At 41.2% G+C, this 15,838-nt stretch overlaps 1 protein-coding gene and 1 non-coding gene across 6 annotated transcripts in view; one reads left to right on the forward strand and one right to left on the reverse strand.

Moving 5' to 3' along the window:
• The window catches only part of LOC126248858 (SCY1-like protein 2), a 197,455-nt gene that overhangs the window by 11,234 nt on the left and 170,383 nt on the right, over window positions 1–15,838 (reverse strand). The window lies entirely within an intron of this gene.
• Window positions 4,831–4,905, forward strand: Trnal-caa (transfer RNA leucine (anticodon CAA)). Its single transcript has one exon. It is a non-coding gene; the product is annotated as a tRNA-Leu (tRNA).

The raw sequence follows: 15,838 nt of genomic DNA on the forward strand, positions 1-15,838 counted from the left end.
TGGAGTAGTGCTGAATAGTACGCAATCCTTAGCAGATAAGATTGATGGAGGACACAGAAAAAGTTCATAGAAGGGCAGCTCACTTTGTATTATCACAAAATAGAGGACAGACTGTCATTAATGTAATGTGTGAATTAGGGTGGCAATCATTAAACCAAAGATGTTTTTCCCTGTGGGGAGACCTTTTTCTGAAATTTCAATCTCCAACTTTCTCCTCCAAACACAAAAATATTTCATTGGTGCCTACCTACATAGGAAGAAATGATCATTGTAAACAAAGTAACAGAAATCGGAGCTTGTATGAAACCATTTAAGTGCTCACTTTTCCCCACACTATTCGAGAGTGGAAAAATAGAGAAATAGTGTGAATGTGGTTCGTTTAACCCTCTGTGAGGCACTTAAGCGTGAACTGTGGAGTAGACATTTAGATATAGATTTACATAAAGCACATTCTCTCCCCCTCCCCCCCCCCCCTCCCTTTCATAAGGAAATTTTGAGACCAAACTTGTTTGGCGGATTGTGTAATACACAATGTATGAGTTGCGCCTCTTGCTTCTTCAAAGCACAACGTATGTACTAGACCTCTTGCTTCTTCAAGTTTTCATATAATTCATCATCCACCTGCTGCATTAAGTCATGGTGAAAAAGTAAAACATGTACCATGTTTATGCTCCTATGGGGTGCTGTGGTAACAGTTACACCTCAAAAATTTTTACAAGACAGTAACACTCATAACTGTGTAGGATTTTCTGTTTTAATTAAGACAGAGTGAATTTGTAATTTACTGAGCAAAGAGGGTTTTCTCCACAGACAATATTGGCAAAGCAGTTAGAAAGGATCCTCTGTTACTCTGGGTGCAAACCAGGAACTGATGGAATAAGTCTCTGCAATTCTCTTGGTTTTACCTTCCTCCCACAGTGTGGCCAAGGAGCAAAAGTTCTTAGCATTGTAATGATCTGCACTGAAGAATTCAGGTCTGTGCCACAGACTCATGACCACTGGCTGACAACTCTGGTCCTTTTACTGCATCAGATATCCACCATGATGCCACCTACTCTGCGTGAGGGCTTCTCCTCATGATTGCCACCCAGGCTTAATGGCTACTGCTCAGAGTCTAGGTGTCACGAAATGAATAGGCACCTCCTACTTGGCATGTGCAGGGAGCTGACAGCTCAGCCATCAATAGTGCACTCTCTGTTTAGTCAGAGGGCTACCATCATTCTGGCACATGACTCACCAAATGGACTGGTTACCATGCTGGGTTACAGACAACCTTCCCTACGTGGCCTCCAGTTCTGTAACAAAAAAATACTGAGCAGGAGGAAGTGAAACCAAGATATGGGGACCGAACATGAGCTAAACAAAATAGGTAGTGTAAAATACACTCCTGGAAATGGAAAAAAGAACACATTGACACCGGTGTGTCAGACCCACCATACTTGCTCCGGACACTGCGAGAGGGCTGTACAAGCAATGATCACACGCACGGCACAGCGGACACACCAGGAACCGCGGTGTTGGCCGTCGAATGGCGCTAGCTGCGCAGCATTTGTGCACCGCCGCCGTCAGTGTCAGCCAGTTTGCCGTGGCATACGGAGCTCCATCGCAGACTTTAACACTGGTAGCATGCCGCGACAGTGTGGACGTGAACCGTATGTGCAGTTGACGGACTTTGAGCGAGGGCGTATAGTGGGCATGCGGGAGGCCGGGTGGACGTACCGGCGAATTGCTCAACACGTGGGACTGATGAATGTGGCTATCATTATCTCCTGAGAATGAGGGAAAAAGATTGGAAACCAAGGATATTATTTCTCAGTTCAGGACACAGCACAAAGCAGCGAAAGATCAGGATGGAAATGTCTTGCTCGAAAGTCTGGAGGAAAATAGCCCATTTCTTATAAATCTAAACAACTGTGCTGTCCTCTATTTGCTGAGTATCCAGATCACTGTATTGTTGGTGCAAGAACTACTCCTTCAGGGCGGCTATTGGGGTAAGTAAATTTATAAATGCACTGGAGATAAAGCCATGTATCAAACATGAGTTAAATATTAAACTTGAAAGTATCAAAGTCATTCGTGCTGGAGCTGCCATCCTATAGGGGAAGAGCTTTTACAGTTGTTGCTGGCATTTGTGCTAGTGAATTTTGAGCGATTCATTTCTCATATTTTGAGCCAAAAATGTGAAGAGTTGCATTGCACGTAATTCAACTACAACATATAAAAAAAATTTCCAATATCCTTACTTGTGCCCAGAATTTCCAAAGAAATGCTTGCAAGATGAATGTAAAACATCACTAAAATACCGTACCATTTTTAGCAATAATTTTGCAAAAGACAGCTACATTTTTACTATCATCAGCTGGTAAACAGGTGCTGAGAAATGATGATGTATCAAAGTGTTTCCATTTTTCCAACCATTTACACAAACGAATCAGATATGCTAATTACATTTGACAATGTGCAAATAATTTTGTAAATATTTATAACTTAAAAAGAAACAAAAAAATTATGTGGAAAGAAAATAAGCTCCAGGTAATGTTAATGATTTGACAACCTCTCTCCTCCCCAAAAAATCTTGTCTGCAAACTGTCAAAATAACTTTACCTCCTAAGTGATTCGTAGTAATGGCAAACTGAGCAGAACCACTTCCAAGTGGATATTGCAAAGAAGCAATACTGACGCAAATCAATATTAACAGCAAACAACAAACTAAACCTAGAGAGGGTCACTTACTATCACTAAGGAGTAACTACACTTCTTTTGTGTAGCAGAACAATTTGACAGCGTGCCCCGTCCTATCATGACAGCTGCAACATCGATTTTGTTTCATGAAGTAATCTCTTCAATTTGGTACAGAGTTCACCAGTATCAGCTACCAGTGGATGTCACAGCATCAAATATGGTCGTTCCACATGCAAAACAAACAGCCCTGTGCAGCAGCAGATGAATGTATCGATAAATAGTTTTAAATGGCCGCTTTTTCTGTTCATCTGCATCAACATCTGCTCTAAGTTAATGCAGGAGAAAAATAGTTCATTTAATAAAAGAAATTATACAGAATAAAATCCAGTTTGGCTGGTATTCAGAAACACACTCATTTTATTGTCTTCCATTGAATAAAGCTTTAATTCCTCATCAACTGGGTTAGGCCACTATTGTTCCAAACTTTGTATTCAAATTATAAATGCTTAGTCAGAAACATGAACAGTACAGTTTTGCTACATGTTCAGTACACTCAAATAAAATAAATAATATAAATTCCCTTTTCCATTAATGACTTGTCTAAACTGACGAGTCATGGCATGAGAATCCATTGTGTTCACATCAATGCCAAAATTGTGTTCTCAGTTCTGTTTGCAGTGCAAATTGGCACCTGAACAGTGAAAGTGAGATTATGAAGGACTATTACAGAAAGTAACAGCATTAATGAACTAGAACAAATAGCAGAGTTTATCAATGACAAAAGCAAGAGACACAGTAGACGTTCTTTAAAAAGGTTATATGTTAAATTTTTCACACTGTTGAAAACTGGAAGAAAGAAGATCAACAATGTTGTCCACACATTTCAAAACGCAAATGCTCTGTACTCGAAAAAATGTATATATGCCAAAACATCAAACAATATGAGGGCAGTACATAGCTTCCCTTTATTTCCCCAAAATGGCCGCTGAGTGAGATCACAGGTATTTTCTTCGTCCGATAAAAGAACTTATTTAAGAGGAAATAGTGTCAAACTGAAATTTTCTTTGTTTTGAATATTTGCTGTAGTGTCCATTCTTGTTACACAATTGAATATTAGCATCCCAGCAGCGCATGTTCTTGAAAAACTTTTTCTTTAGCTGAAGTCCCAATAATTGCGAATAACTTGAAATTTTTCTTGACATAAAAACAAAAAATTCTATTCCAGTTTTCTTGATGATGCAAAATTCGTTTACAAAAGGCTGCTACTAGTTTCATCAGTGTCTATTGTCACAATAAAAGTGTAATTAAACAGTTCTAAATTGTATTTAACTAACACATTTTGTATTGTTTACTAGTTAGATAGATGCGATCTAGGCCTAAATTTTCCGAGTTATAAACGTTTAAAAACCTGACCAAATGCGCCTGATAACGTAAATTTATCTAAAAGCAAATTAATTACAAATTCATTCTTCTGTCATTGTATCTCTAAATCAGTACAAGAAAAACAACCACCGTACATAAGACCTTTGTGTCGTCTTTTGTTTACACACAGCCAATCTCGGGTCCTTGACAAATTTAAAACATTCTTAAAACTTCATTATTCTTTCGAAACTGACAATGAGTGAGAAATGTAGGAGCTGTTATAGGGTAGTGAGTAGAGGGATTTGTTGCCAATCTGTAACTGCGGAGTATAAAGTAGGAACATTTTGATTGGGGAACAGGAAATGAAAATCTGTGCTCTTCAGGCACAGTTGGAGGAGGCAAGGAAGGAACTCATAAGGATCAAGGGAGAACGGGAGGAGGAGGGTGGTTGGGAACTGGCAGCTGGTAGGAGGATAGGAAGAAAGAGAACACGATCTGACAGTTTTATCACCAACACCAAGAACAAGTATCTACCACTGCCAGAGTTACGTGGAGAAGAGCCTCAGGTAGAATGAGGAGCAGGAAAAATGCAGCACACTTCAACTGAGGCCAAAAAGCCTAGGAATGTACAAAGTCCAGAATGAGATTTTTACTCTGCAGCGGAGTGTGCGCTGATATGAAACTTCCTGGCAGATTAAAACTGTGTGCCCGACCGAGACTCGAACTCGGGAAGGTAGGAGACGAGATACTGGCAGAAGTAAAGCTGTGAGTACCGGGCGTGAGTCGTGCTTCGGTAGCTCAGTTGGTAGAGCGCTTGCCCGCAAAAGGCAAAGGTCCCGAGTTCGAGTCTCGGTCGGGCACACAGTTTTAATCTGCCAGGAAGTTTCAATGTACAAAGTGTTAGGAAGAAGAAAGTGCTGCTGCTACGTAGTAGCCATGGGCGAGGTGTAGGCCCTCAGTCACAGGAAAGTTTACGGGCAGTGTAGCAGGCCACCAGTATCTTCAAGCCAAATGCAGGGCTAAGTCATGTGATAGAGGACCTAGGGTCTCTATGTATGGGACTGATGACCACAGCAGTTAAGTCCCATAGTGCTCAGAGCCATTAGAACCATCTTTATGTAAGGACTTTATAAAAGAGGACCATGTCGTGATAGTGGGTGGGGCGGCAAACACTTTGGACAGGGATGGGGCATATGACATTGGTGGTGACCTGGACAAGATAGCTTCCCTGACTCATGGCACCAACGTACACTTTGTTGAGCTGTTCCAGCGTCGTGATTGACCACATCTTGATGGAACTGTGAGGTGAATCAATGTGGGGTTGGGGGTGGCTCTGAGGACAGCCGACTTTGCTCATGTTTCTCTGGTGCCATTCGGGACAGTCAACACATGGGGTTTCACTAGGCATGGCCTACACCTAAACAGGACTGGGAAGGGAAGATTGGTACAGCCGATTCATGAAAGTATAAGGGGTGGATATCGGGCCACACATGGTCAAATACCTGTTGTCATAAGTAGGAAAAGTAGGTCCTTTTTAGGATAAATCTGGACAACAGGTTTCCCTGCCTAAAGAGTATTTCCAGCACTTTAAAAAATACTGAAACAATCACTCATAAGACAGATTTTAACACCTCAAACGTCACATATACCAGATGTCACAAAGAAAAACAAACCGTTGGAAAGAGTAACACAGAGCATTTCACAGACGTAACAATCCTCCGTCAAAACATGCAATCAATAAAATATAAAATACAACTATTAGAAGTTGTGCTCCAATCTTTGAACTGCACAGTAGTTTGTATTACTGAGCACTGGTGCAGAGATACACAAATCCAACATGTAGTACTATCATTGTATGAAAAGGCAAATTCTTACTGCAGAACAACTTCTAGGGGTGGAGGATCATGCATTTATATCAGAAAAGGAACACAGTTCAAATCAAGACATGACCTCAGTACTGTAAGTGAAGTGAAACACTTTGAAATATCAGCTATTGAATTAACAGGGCTTGATATCACTAAGAAATTAATCATTTTTTATACAAGATGTGGCTAGAAAAAAACCGGACTAGTACTGATGAAACAATAAAACGAATGCAATAAGGCTGAAAGTCGCGTGGCCTGTCACGTGACTCTCGCTCCGCCTACTGCTCAAGTTTCATCTGCCTCCTGCACTCAGTCTGCCTGTGGCGTCTGTTTTAAGTAGTTGACGTTTTGTCTGTGCGTCGGAAAATGTTGAGTGTACAGAAAGAACAGCGTGTTAACATCAAATTTTGTTTCAAACTAGGAAAATCTGCAAGTGAAACGTTTGTAATGTTACAACAAGTGTACGGCGATGATTGTTTATCGCGAACACAAGTGTTTGAGTGGTTTAAACGATTTAAAGATGGCCGCGAAGACACCAGTGATGACACTCGCACTGGCAGACCATTGTCAGCAAAAACTGATGCAAACATTGAAAAAAATCGGTAAACTTGTTCGACAAGATCGCCGGGGTGGGATCACTTTCAATGTTTTCCAGGATGTCAGAACAAATCATTCTTCGGCGTTCCTTCTGTTCAATTGTGAGACACTTTGGAACCATTTTTGAACACACTTTGTTCATGTTGAAACTTTCATGAAGAATCTGCCTAACACTTTCCTTGTCAACTCCTGTTAACTCAGACACTGCACTGATTGTTAAACGGCGATCTTGTCGAACAAGTTTACCGATTTTTTCAATGTTTGCATCAGTTTTTGCTGACAATGGTCTGCCAGTGCGAGTGTCATCACTGGTGTCTTCGCGGCCATCTTTAAATCGTTTAAACCACTCAAACCCTTGTGTTCGCGATAAACAATCATCGCCGTACACTTGTTGTAACATTACAAACGTTTTACTTGCAGATTTTCCTAGTTTGAAACAAAATTTGATGTAACACGCTGTTCTTTCTGTACACTCAACATTTTCCGACGCACAGACAAAACGTCAACTACTTAAAAAAGACGCCACGGGAAGACTGAGTGCAGGAGGCAGATGAAACTCGAGCAGTAGGCGGAGCGAGAGTCACGTGATAGGCCACGCGACTTTCAGCCTTATTGCATTCGTTTTATTGTTTCACCAGTACTAGACCGGTTTTTTTCTAGCCACACCTCGTATGTATAGATCTCCCAGTGGACACTTTTTTCAATAAGTTAACAGAAGTTCTCGATGAAGTCTCAAGTACAAAGGTCAACATAATTCTGTGTGGGGACATTAACATCAACACTAACATCATAAATGAATCCAGCAGCACTTTCATGAACATCCTTCAAAGTTTTGGCATGTCCCTATTGGTCAATAGTGCAACAAGGGTTACCACAACAAGTTCATCAGTAATTGACCACGTGGCCACAAATATTGATACGGAAAAATGTGATGTAGCTGTAAAAGATCTCTGACTATCAGACCACCTCTGTCAAATAACAACAGTAAAAAAAAGTCAAGCATCGAATCATTCCCTCAACTACGAGCCTACAAACGACATCTATCACAAAAAACCCAACACAAAGCTGGGATGAAGTGTGTAAGGAAACCAATGTGAATATGAAATTCTCTGAATTCTCCACATTTTTTAAATTGAACTTTGAAAAGACATTTCCAAAAGTATGCATGTCTGTATCAACATCTGACAAAAACAGACGGCTAACAGCAGGTATTAAGAAGTCCTCCCAAACACCTCAGTTCCATGAAAAAGATTCCCAATGACCCAGAATTCTTAATTTTCTATCATAGATACAAAAAGATCTATAGGATGGTGCTGATTGCTGCAAAAAGTCATTTAATGGCAAAATAATATATAATGCAGAGACTAAAAGCAAAGCAGCCTGGAATGTTATAAAAAAGGAAACTGGCAGAGGCAAACAAATGCAGAATAACATGCTGCTAAGACAGGGGGATGAAGTAATAAATGATACACAGCACTTGGCAAAATATGTAAATGAGCATTTTTCAAGTATTGCTGAGAATTTACAGCAAAAATTCCACCAAACAAATATAACACCCGTAAATAATATTGCACTAAATACAATGCTGTTACTTCCAACCACAGAGAATGAAGTCAGTAAAACCGTTCAACAACTAAAAAATAAAATGTCAGTAGGCTTAAATGAAGTGCCAATGTGTGTACTGAAACAATGCATAGGGATTATACAAGGCACCTTAACAACTATAATAAATGAATCCTTCACATCAGGGACATTTCCAGGACAGTTAAAATAGGCAAGAGTTTTACCTTTGCTTAAGAAAGGTAATGCAGAAGACATAGAAAATTACCGGCCCATTTCCCTGCAGTCAGCATTCTCAAAAATAATAGAAGCAATTATGAAAGGAAGATTAATGAATTACCTGAATAAATACAATCTTTTAAGCGAATCACAGTTTGGTTTCTGAAGTGGCAAAAATATGGAGTCAGCCATAGAATTCACAAAAGTTGAACTTGATGCTCTTATAAAGATGGGCGTGTCACAGGCATATTTTTGGATCTTTCTAAGGCATTTGATACAGTCGACCACAAGATTCTATTAAATAAATTAGAAGCATTAGGAATAAGAGGGGTAGCTAACGACTGGTTTTCATCATACGTAACAGATAGGGTACAAAGAGTAGAGGTAACACATACTTCAAATAGATCTAAACATTTAGTAAAACACCTATCAGAACCAAAATACATTAATATAGGGGTTCCGCAAGGTAGCATATTAGGACCAATACTGTTCCTAATATACATCAATGATTTTCCCAGTAGTGTTACTCATGGTGAAAAAATCCTCTTCGTTGATAACAGCAAAATTACAGTCACTGAGAAAACAAGAGAACTTGCCGAGAAAGCAAATGGAACTCTCAAGGAAGTTTATGATTGGTCAATAGGCAATAAAGTGACATTGAACATAAAGACAACTAATGCTATGAATTTCAGTTTGAAGAGGAAAAATGACAATGTTAAATTAAATGTAGATGGCACCTCTATAGACTGCGTAACAAATGCAAAATTTCTAGGAATGAATACTGATTCTCAGTTGAAGTGGTGTGAACACACAAAGGGACTTGCAAACAGAATGTCATCAGCATGTTATGCCCTTAAAATCCTTTAATCAGTGTGTAACATGCAGGGTCTTGTAGTTACGTATTATTCATATGTACACTCAATTCTTAGCTATGGAATTCTTTTTTGGGGAACAAATGCACAAAATATGAACAAATTTTAAAACTCCAGAAAAGAGCCATAAGAATAATAACCAAAAATGCTAGTTGAGTTCATTGTACAGAGCTAGACTTAACACATTTACCAAGAAAAAAACACACACAAAACTCAAAACCGCATTTTCTACCAAGAAATATAACAGTACAATACATTACCAAAAGAGATTAAAGAAATTGCCAAAATACACTCATTTAAAAAGGCAGCTAAAACATACCTGTTATGCAATCCATTTTATACATTGAAGGATTACTCAGATAAAACAGAGTAGAGGTTTCATAAAAAATGTTATACAAATAAATAATAATAATGATTATTAACTATCCAACATTCCACATAACACCATCACTTTGTTTTTTTCCTTTCGAGAAATACTTACTACCCCCGAGATATGCATAGCACAATGCTAACGCCTCTTCCTCTTTCTGAACTCAACGTCTCACTCATTGTGGAGGGATGCTGAAACCGTTTTTCAGGATAGCAAATGGGAAGTTCGCAGTAAAGATAATGGCCCATAGATCACCAGTGTGTGTGTGTGTGTGTGTGTGTGTGTGTGTGTGTGTGTTTGAGGGGGGAAGTGAAGTGTTATGAAACAGTGTGTACATAGTGTGTGTGCAGTGACTGATAGTGAGATATGACTGAACAATGTGGCATTACATTATTTAATAAGTTATTTGTAAAAAAAGTATTGTATACCAGAAGTAAATCTAATGATTGCCTCTAACTAGAAGTCTGTAAATATATGTGTATATGAATTAGCTTATTTTAAATGGATCTAAATTTGTAAATACTTTGAGATGTCATATATCCTTGTAAAAAGAGATCTACACATGAATAAACCTGCTGCTGCTACTGCTACTACTACTACTACTACTACTACTACATTCTTTCTGTCTTCTTCTGTGTGCTAAATAACATCAACAACTATTTTTGTGCTTCAATACAGGCGACTTTCACAGCTGAAGCAATCATCATTAATTTTTTTTTTCCATACAGGGCAATCAAATGAAAATGAGACAAGTGGAGAAAAAAATAAGTATACTATTTATTATTTCAAGAGTAACCACCTTAACTGTTATGGTGATCACTTTTGAAGTAATAAACAGCCTACTTACATTTTTCCCCCTCAGTCTGACTTTCATTTGACTGTCCCCTTCTATTTGAATTCATATTTAAGCACAAGGTAAGTTTTCTTTCTTTATTCAGGTACTGTAAAACAACTTTAATATTATTTTTTCTTTCTGAAACTTGACTGATCTTGTGGGAAAGTACTTGTAGGAAAAATATCAGATCCTCTTGTAACATATGCAGCATGTCATGAAAATAAAGTAAACTTTAAAATAAAGGGTAAGAAGACACAAAAGAACAAAATCCATAACTATAACATAATTGCGTTCAGTGATAACTGGTCAACCTTCATGCTTAGCAAACTGCACCACTGTGGACTATTTCTGCACATGCAAAGTCACGAGCACACTCAGTATTTAATAACTTTCCATCTCGCATAATCAACTGAGCATCAAAAATCACCAAACTACCCACAATACACTTGCATATGATTTACAGCTAGCAAGTTACAGGCACACCCCAAAAGTTGTCAGTTTATAGGCTCAGCAGTTGCTTGTGTAAACCAGGCTTAAGGAAACAATGTAAATAATATATTTTTCCTGTACCTATATTTCATTCGCTGAAACCCAAAAACATATAGTAATTCCAACTGTGAATTCAGGAGTGACTATATGAGAGGGTCTGGCATCTGAAAGGATGAAAATACTGAACAGTGCAATCTCTGTTTGGGTTGAAGAATATGTGGATGTTGGATGACAGGATAATTGCAAAGACAGCTATACAAAAAAAAATTCAGTGAGCAACAACACAGAACTTAGAAAGAAACTGAGTAAGTCCAAAATGAACTCTTTTGGTAAAGAAACATTTTATATTTTGTATTACTTTTCTTGAAACAGTTTCCTGTCGTCATCTTTTTTTTTTAGGGTGCCTTTTACTGCCAGTTACAAATTCACAGTTCTGTTTTCATACTTACAATACTAACTTAGTTTTAATCTCACAATTACTTCACTATTCTCACAGGGATTATTATTTTACTGTCAAGTTATTATTTATTCATTATTAACATAATGTTAGATTAACTGTTTTTCTTTTTGTTCCAACTGTTTCCTTTTACATTATCTACTGTTGATTTTGTTGCTGTGTTGCATCCACTGTATCTCTCTCTCTCTCTCTCTCTCTCTCTCTCTCTCTCTCTCTCTCTCTCTCTCCCTAACTCGCACACCTTTGATACCTGTGCTCTGTGTTAGACAGGCATACCTGACCTTGAGCCTTGCCACTTGCTCCAGTCTGCTGCTACCTGTGTGTTTTACTCTGTGTACCTCTCCTCCTCATGCCCTTCAAATACTGCTAGGAGCTGGCCATGCCTGTCTCCAGAGCAGCTGTTCTCGCTACCTGTAGGCTTATAGGGGAACTATTCGTGACAGCTGTACACTATATCCTGCTCATGCATACATGCAGTCCTTAGCAGCCCATTCGACTGAGTTCCACTAATTATTTCAGGACCTCAGCTTTCATGTCGGAGATGTGGCTGAACCTGAGTATCCCTTCCAGCTCTGTAGGCTCAATGGCTATGTTTTCCTCAGACATGACAGATACTACAGAGGAGGCGGCAGTGTAGCATCATATATATGCATAAACTTACTCCCCAAGGCCAAGCTCATGTCTAAAAATGAGGGCAAAGAGCTTGAATACATCTTCACTGAAGTTAAACCAGTCAGCAAAAGTGTCTTATCTGTGTAATCTACAATCCATCCAAAGTTGGACAGCTCTCTAGCTTTGAATCCACTATCTTTGGTCTTATATCTTTGTATGAACACACCATTGTAGCCGGAGATATGAATGTAAATTTTCTAAACAACAGTCATTCTGTATCATAATTCTCATGTATACTTCCCTGCTCAACTGCTTGCACTAGGGCCTACTCATCATATAGCACACATTCATACCTCTATTTGAAGATCTCTGCACCTGGCTTGTCTGCACATGACGTAATAGCCATGAGCTACTTGTTGCACTGTCCGAAGAGAAAATCCCAAGTGGTGCCTTTTATGAAATTTTAAGCACTTTAATACGTCTGAGCTTATAGTCATGATATTTCTTGGCAGGCACTGGTAGGAAATAACTTTGACATACACTCCTGGAAATGGAAAAAAAGAACACATTGACACCGGTGTGTCAGACCCACCATACTTGCTCCGGACACTGCGAGAGGGCTGTACAAGCAATGATCACACGCACGGCACAGCGGACACACCAGGAACCGCGGTGTTGGCCGTCGAATGGCGCTAGCTGCGCAGCATTTGTGCACCGCCGCCGTCAGTGTCAGCCAGTTTGCCGTGGCATACGGAGTTCCATCGCAGTCTTTAACACTGGTAGCATGCCGCGACAGCGTGGACGTGAACCGTATGTGCAGTTGACGGACTTTGAGCGAGGGCGTACAGTGGGCATGCGGGAGGCCGGGTGGACGTACCGCCGAATTGCTCAACACGTGGGGTGTGAGGTCTCCACAGTACATCAATGTTGTCGCCAGCGGTCGGCGGAAGGTGCACGTGCCCGTCGACCTGGGACCGGACCGCAGCGACGCACGGATGCACGCCAAGACCGTAGGATCCTACGCAGTGCCGTAGGGGACCGCACCACCACTTCCCAGCAAATTAGGGACACTGTTGCTCCTGGGGTATCGGCGAGGACCATTCGCAACCGTCTCCATGAAGCTGGGCTACGGTCCCGCACACCGTTAGGCCGTCTTCCGCTCACGCCCCAACATCGTGCAGCCCGCCTCCAGTGGTGTCGCGACAGGCGTGAATGGAGGGACGAATGGAGACGTGTCGTCTTCAGCGATGAGAGTCGCTTCTGCCTTGGTGCCAATGATGGTCGTATGCGTGTTTGGCACCGTGCAGGTGAGCGCCACAATCAGGACTGCATACGACTGAGGCACACAGGGCCAACACCCGGCATCATGGTGTGGGGAGCGATCTCCTACACTGGCCGTACACCACTGGTGATCGTCGAGGGGACACTGAATAGTGCACGGTACATCCAAACCGTCATCGAACCCATCGTTCTACCATTCCTAGACCGGCAAGGGAACTTGCTGTTCCAACAGGACAATGCACGTCCGCATGTATCCCGTGCCACCCAACGTGCTCTAGAAGGTGTAAGTCAACTACCCTGGCCAGCAAGATCTCCGGATCTGTCCCCCATTGAGCATGTTTGGGACTGGATGAAGCGTCGTCTCACGCGGTCTGCACGTCCAGCACGAACGCTGGTCCAACTGAGGCGCCAGGTGGAAATGGCATGGCAAGCCGTTCCACAGGACTACATCCAGCATCTCTACGATCGTCTCCATGGGAGAATAGCAGCCTGCATTGCTGCGAAAGGTGGATATACACTGTACTAGTGCCGACATTGTGCATGCTCTGTTGCCTGTGTCTATGTGCCTGTGGTTCTGTCAGTGTGATCATGTGATGTATCTGACCCCAGGAATGTGTCAATAAAGTTTCCCCTTCCTGGGACAATGAATTCACGGTGTTCTTATTTCAATTTCCAGGAGTGTAAATTAGAAGTATCTAATTTCACTGAGAGACTCAATAATTTATACAGTAAACACACATCCACAAAAACTGTGGAAGTCTAGAAAAAACATGCACCGTGGCTTACAGATCACCTCACACAACTTATAAGTGTCAGATATGCAGCACTCAGAATATATGAACGGCACTTGACCTCTGATAATCATCTCACTTACAAGCAACTGCGTTAGACAGCCTGTGAGAAATGCAAAACTCAGGTACAACACCCATTTAGGTGCCACACAAATCACTGCATTTCTCCATGACTATGATGACTGCATTGTCTTCTGTGTCCCCATGACACACTTTACGAGGGCAGTTCAATAAGTAATGCAACACATTTTTTTTCTGAAACAGGGGTTGTTTTATTCAGCATTGAAATACACCAGGTTATTCCCCAATCTTTTAGCTACACAACACTATTTTTCAACGTAATCTCCATTCAATGCTACGGCCTTACGCCACCTTGAAATGAGGGCCTGTATGCCTGCGCGGTACCATTCCACTGGTCGATGTCGGAGCCAACGTCGTACTGCATCAATAACTTCTTCATCATCCGCGTAGTGTGTCCCACGGATTGCGTCCTTCATTGGGCCAAACATATGGAAATCCTACGGTGCGAGATCAGGGCTGTAGGGTGCATGAGGAAGAACAGTCCACTGAAGTTTTGTGAGCTCCTCTCGGGTGTGAAGACTTGTGTGAGGTCTTGCGTTGTCATGAAGAAGGAGAAGTTCGTTCAGATTTTTGTGCCTACGAACACGCTGAAGTCGTTTCTTCAATTTCTGAAGAGTAGCACAATACACTTCAGAGTTGATCGTTTGACCATGGGGAAGGACATCGAACAGAATAACCCCTTCAGCGTCCCAGAAGACTGTAACCATGACTTTACCGGCTGAGGGTATGGCTTTAAACTTTTTCTTGGTAGGGGAGTGGGTGTGGCGCCACTCCATTGATTGCCGTTTTGTTTCAGGTTCGAAGTGATGAACCCATGTTTCATCGCCTGTAACAATCTTTGACAAGAAATTGTCACCCTCAGCCACATGACGAGCAAGCAATTCCGCACAGATGGTTCTCCTTTGCTCTTTATGGTGTTCGGTTAGACAACGAGGGACCCAGCGGGAACAAACCTTTGAATATCCCAACTGGTGAACAATTGTGACAGCACTACCAACAGAGATGTCATGTTGAGCACTGAGTTGTTTGATGGTGATCCGTCGATCATCTCGAACGAGTCTGTTCGCACGCTCCGCCATTGCAGGAGTCACAGCTGTGCACGGCCGGCCCGCACGCGGGAGATCAGACAGTCTTGCTTGACCTTGCGGCGATGATGACACACGCTTTGCCCAACGCCAGATCACCGTAGACATTCTGCAAGCGCCTATGAATATCTGAGATGCCCTGGTTTTCCGCCAAAAGAAACTCGATCACTGCCCGTTGTTTGCAACGCACATCCGTTACAGACGCCATTTTAACAGCTCCGTACAGCGCTGCCACCTGTCGGAAGTCAATGAAACTATACGAGACGAGGCGGGAACGTTTGAAAATATTCCACAAGAAATTTCCGGTTTTTTCAACCAAAATTGGCCGAGAAAAAAAATGTGTTGCATTACTTATTGAACTGCCCTCGTATATACCCTCCACTGCTACAGCTGAAACTTGCTGTCCGAGTGATTACTGCACACTGACACAGAAAACAGGTGGTCACATTAATGTGACTGGACCGTTTATGATGAAGCAGCTCTTGAAAACTAACAAACAAAGCTCAGGAAAAAACTTATGGATGACATCAGACAGAGTAGAGAAGGTATTAAATGAAGTAGGGAAACTCAGGATATACTCACAGAAGTAGTTAACAAAATCTGTGAAAACCTCACTGTAGGGATTTGATAGTTTAACAAAAAATTCTGAAAACAAAATGAGAAGATAGATCACTTAAATG

The sequence above is a fragment of the Schistocerca nitens genome, chromosome 3, assembly GCF_023898315.1.
Source record: "Schistocerca nitens isolate TAMUIC-IGC-003100 chromosome 3, iqSchNite1.1, whole genome shotgun sequence".
NCBI classification, from domain to species: domain Eukaryota; kingdom Metazoa; phylum Arthropoda; class Insecta; order Orthoptera; family Acrididae; genus Schistocerca; species Schistocerca nitens.